Below are 5,818 nucleotides of genomic sequence, written 5' to 3' on the forward strand. Positions count from 1 at the left end.
ATTCGAGCTTGTGCCATGAAACGCAAGGAAACGTCCTGCGAATGAACGTTCTATTCGTTCGAGTTGTTCTCCGGTTGTCTCTCCGTTTCATCGATTTAACGGCCGTACGACGCATACCGTTGCGTGAGGGTTACTCTCAGCTGATTTTCCTCTAGCAATGATCGGACCATTTTCGTCGATTTGAGTCCTTTACCATTCGGGAAAGCCGAAACGAATGAACACGTCTGGAAAGAGTTCTATCCGAGAATGAATCGAAAAAGTTTATTCCCAACAAGAAAACAGCATTGAAAGAACTTTTCTTTAAAAAAAACTATTTCATTTTCTATTTCAGTTCATGTTATTTCGATGAATATTTTTTTCATCAATTTTTAGATGATTTTGCAATAACATTAATTACTATTTAGTCTTAACACTTTCGTAAAACATTTCTATAAAAGCTTCGATGTATATCATCACGCATTGCAACCAAAACTTCTAGACCATCCATTACTGGCAGATGTTTTGAGCGTGTTAAAGATATTCCACCATAATCATTCTCTCATATTGCAGTCTATCATGAGCAGCAGGTGGTTCGATCAGCTTGTTTAAGTTATGCATAAATAATAGCTTGTCTTCGATATCATTTCCTCCCCGTTCTTTCCTGCCAATGCAAACTACGTAAAATTGCGTTTTATGTTTCATCTTGATTGGGCCTGACGAGCTAACATTTCTTCCCACAAAAAGAGTTTGAAACCATGTTCTGCCGTTGGTACGGCCGTAACATACCTTCATGCAAGCGACTAATCAACGAGACCCACAGACAACTGGAGCATGAAATTGCTTTTCAATGTTTTTCGGCAACATTACAGGGTATCTTTCGCTCTCTCGGTAACTTTAGTGCAACCTCCATCCAACCAGGCTAACAGGTAAAAAGCGAACGCACCATCGAGTGGGCTGCACTTTCGCTTCGGAGGATTTATTTATTCAATTTTCTAATACTTCATCGTCGAGCTCCTTATCGCACGGCACGGCACGGCTCTTAATAACGAAAACGAGTACGAGAGGTCTTGTCTGTTCGCAGACGAAGAATTGAAGAGTCGTTGTTTGTGAAAGTAGGCAGATCGTGATGATTTCACCAAGCCCAGATCGGTATGGAAGACAAGGCAACAATGAACCTGCCTGAGTGCACTATTTCGATGTTTAATGAGCGTTTAGTGCAGTTGAGAGGGATTAATTTGCAATTACAACCTCATTCTGCGCTGGTGAGTATTTTAAACTGAATCCATGAGTTTTACGATACATCTGCTCATAAATCATTTGAAACCTCTAATAAGTTGTATTCCTTTTTTGTGGATAATATAACTTTCACATAATGGGTAATAGATGTTTAGGACTCATTATGAAATGGAGCAAACTTGCGCTTAAAAATATTTCATTCCAAAACCTTTCAATGGACTGTTGATTAAAATGAGGTCCTTCTCATGACCAACTCATTTGGAAAAGTTGCTCCATCAACGTATTTCATTCGCAACTAACCGAAATACCATTCACATGACGAATAGTGGCTTATAGTTTTCGGCAGTCACAAAAATACATTCCTCAAACCTTCGTTCAAGCCATTCCACACAAAACCTTTTTGACAAGAGCGATGCATGGCTAAGCATTTCCCTCTAGACTCCAGTACGTGTTCGGTATAATGATTATGTTTAAAAGGTCTAAAACGAACGAAGCAAGATATTTTCTAACTATTTATTTTTCCACCTAAAAGCAACCTTCACCACCGTACGTGATTGCTTGCGAAACTTCCCAAAAACAGCCCAAGAACAATGAGACGAAATGGAAACGAAAAAGTTGCACCACCAGCAGCCATGCATCCGGTTGCATGTTGCACGGGAATGTGGCTTGATTTTAATCATTTTAAATTGCAAATTAGATCCGCGATAGTGCAGTGGACGTGTTTTGGCACCTGTGAGAGCTGTGTCTGTTTCCGGCAAGGCGTGAGCTGGTGCTTAATTAAATCAAGAAATTGATGGCTAAATGGCACGTCTTGATGCGACAGTTGGAAACGATGATACGTAGCAGATGGCAAAATGAGATAAAGATTAAACTGACACGCACGGGTAATGTGCAGTTAAAGATACATATTTATGGAAAGTGAATGATACAAAAGGAATTTATTAAATAAGTTTTTTTTTTAAAACTACTATCAGTTTTTGCTCATTTGCTATCCAATATTGAATTATTTTTTCAATTAAACCTTGTGCTAATGTCTACATTTTCTATCATAAAATATCACTTTCGAAGAAAATGAGAAAATGTCCTTAAAGGAACGAGAATTTCAATGGCTCATATTTTCTCCAAACGACAGCCAAACCTCGTCGTCGGTTGATTATGGTACGCTGTCAAAACCACAACCACCGATCCGATTTTCCCGACGCCTTCATCGGAAGGATCAACTTTCATCTTTCCCACCACGGTTTTCCTCAGGCAGACGCATCCCATTAAAATTTTCCCCCACAGCCCAGTGTTCCGATCGTTGGCTTTGGAACCTAGCGCTACGACTCAATTTGTCACCATCGAACATGTCGAACACGATGTCATCGTTCAAACACCCGATGCATCAACGGTATCCTATATATGCGCCAATTTTCCACATCGGCCCGCTTACGGGAAAAGGTTCGAAACCACGGCGTTGTTGGAGGATTTTCAATTTATGTAAATTTAATTTTCCCTAATTGAGTTGGTAGTGCTTTAGTTTTTGGTGGTTTCTCGCAATTTTCTCACCAACAGCAGCTGCGTATGGATCAACACCGTGCCATCCACCATCGTACGCGCGCTAAACCCACAATTTCGATTGGGGATGTGGATGGTACTCGTTAGCTCGGAAACGATCGGAATGTATGAACCTGACTAAATGGCAAACAATCTGGTACCGCGGTGTTGTCAAAGTTTGTTTGAGCGTCAGTTTTGCATAAAATATTGGAACTGCATACAAATCGTGAGCATACCATTCGCTGGGAAATTAGAGCTAAATGTAGAACAAATTGAAAATGACAGCGGGCAACATAAGAAGAATTTGCTTTTAGACAAACATAATTCTTTTTCGTTTGTTTATTTCAAAAGCAATAACTTATTGGAAATATTTTACTGAACTAAATACTTAATAGCATACATTTCTCCTTATCCCGACTCCCAACAGACTGGTGAGAGACTTATGGCAGATGATCCATTCCAATGCAAAAACTTCCAGCTTTGCTTCCCACACATCAAATGGATACTGCTTCACACGTTCGGCTCCACAAATCCCTGTGACAAGTGTCTTTACGCAGTGTCTGACGGGTGTACAAAGGCGTTTATAAAAACCATCTTAAGATCTCGAACCATTTCGGAAAAGGTTCTTAGATGCTTACAAAGAGCGCTCGAAGGTGTTCCACAGAAAGGTGAGATTAATGCGTTTTCACACGCTTGATAAGCTGCGGGTCAGCAGGAAAGTAAGTGTGGCAAGGCAGCGAGTAATCTGGCCCACCTTTGTTAACAAGCGCATGAATAAATAAACGCATTTATAATTTTCCTTTCTGTAAAAGCAAGCAGTACTTGAAGCAAAAGGTACAGCGTATCAAATATTACACCATTACCAAGGAGCAAACAATAAAGGTCATTTCGTTGGAAAGGTGTGACAAACTTGTGAAGAAGAGTTTTATCTCACAGTAGTTAGAATTATTTAGAACATTACGCACAAAGCGTTCATATTGCAGTAAATGAAAATAAAGTGAACAAATTAATGTAACATTGATAAAATTTTCTCTGATAGAAAAATCTGTTGAAAAAGATGACAATGTTTGGTAATATTAACAATGGCCAAATGTCTAATAATTCTTCGAAATCAATTTCCTGGAACTACTACTGGACAAGAATGAAGGGGTATTGGATAGGGCAACAAAACTTCAGAACCTCAAACCGAGAAATTAATTCAATAACTTCAGCGCTTAAGCGACGAGCAGCTGACAGGCAAACGAGAAACATTTTAAATGATAAAAGAATTCAATGTATCAGGATTGATGAGCTAAATCAGTCTGGCAGATCTTGTACAGGCTTTTCCGCTTTATTTTGTACTAGTTCCACACTATTTCCTGGTCGCGCACTAGATTTTTAGTTAGTAGCGTGTTTTTGACAACGCGCTTTGAATTTTTGACTAAGAGCGGTCGCTTAACCGTGTGGATACGTCCGTGCTTCAACAGAAATTGAACAACAGCAGCGCGGAACCAATTTCGTGGCTCTGATTTTCGACTTCTTCATAGGAGATCGAGGGATCCACTCGTCAGACTGTTGGAATTGTCCTATGGTCTGTGCATTTGATTGTCGAAGAAGAAAATCATTTAAAGTGTGTAAGTAACTCAGTAAAATATTAACCACCTTCCGAACGATATCAAACGTTGCCTTAAAAGGCTTACTGTTGGTTTGAATAGCATTTTACTAAGTAAACGCTTTTACTACCCACTGTACATCGCTTCAAAATGTCAAAGCCACTACATTCAACGCTTTATTGACACCAAAGAAACACAAAGTTGCCTTTCTTTCAACTGACACTTGAGAAAATCAATCGATAAAATGCTCTTCGATGCAGCAGTCTTCAGTAATCGGTTGCTAGCCTTGGCCTTGGACGGTATGTTTTTCTTTTATTATGGAATATAAAATTTAAACAGAAATGCACTGCATTAAACTCGGTGGCCATTGTAAAATCAATTTTAGACCGCTGTTTATCAGTTTTTTTTATTTGATAAAGAAGGAATAGAAGGAAGGATTGAATAATAGAGTGTTTCAATCACATTAGAAGGGAAAAGTTAATATTTACCAAGCTAGCTCGAAAAGTATAAAGGGTGAAATATTTCTTATTTTGTTCGTTAGTTATTTCTTCTACGTTAAATAACTAAAGTCTATTAAGCAATTACTTAAATGAGTTTTTTAACTTAAATCATTTTATTAATATTCCCACATTCCATACCGTACCAAAGTATCCGAAACGTAGACAAAACTTTGTTTTGTTAAAACAGTGTTTAATTAAGTAATTATTATCCTAGTGTACAGCAAAAAGTAAAAACGACAACATAACGGCTGAAATAATACCAACAAAAATATAACACCAGCTGCAGCTATACGCCCTCAAACACTTCAAACTAATTTGGCCGTACCGAAAAGTTTTGCGCAAGCGGCAGATGCTCTATACGGTCTGGTAGGCTTTTGCTGATGGGTATTGGTTAAATTTAAAAGCAAAAAAAATCATCATCAAAGTACATACACAAAACTCAACGCAATGATCGAAGCAGCTCCTATTGCTAAAACAAAAAGAAATGACTCGTGCCTTGCTATTATTTTAAGGTAAATATTACAATTGTACATGGTTATTTAAGATTTTCCACTTTTTAATAAATCCTTCCGTCGATTAAAATCATGGAAACTACCGCAAATGTATGGCTGAATAAAGAGGATTTTTTTATCCACAAATTTTCAAGCACTTTTATCGATTTTCAATCGTTTTCCAGCGCGTCTGTTGCCTCACACGTATCTCCATCACATAATCGATCGATAAGTGGATGGGAGAAACATGGGGGGGGGGGGGGGGGGGCAACCAAAAAATCGCACCCTTCAAATACTTCCGAACCTTTCAATCGAGTCCGGAAAGATTCTAAATGTTTGCCCCACTTTTATCTCAACCATTGCCACTTCCGGACACCAGGCTAGGAGATTGAGCAAAAACACCTTTCCCCAATTCACGATCAGTCCTTTCTTAGGGTTCTTTTTTTCTCTCTTATTCTATAACTTAGTTCTACCCCTTTCTACC

Source organism: Anopheles funestus, chromosome 2RL (assembly GCF_943734845.2).
Source record: "Anopheles funestus chromosome 2RL, idAnoFuneDA-416_04, whole genome shotgun sequence".
Lineage (NCBI taxonomy): Eukaryota > Metazoa > Arthropoda > Insecta > Diptera > Culicidae > Anopheles > Anopheles funestus.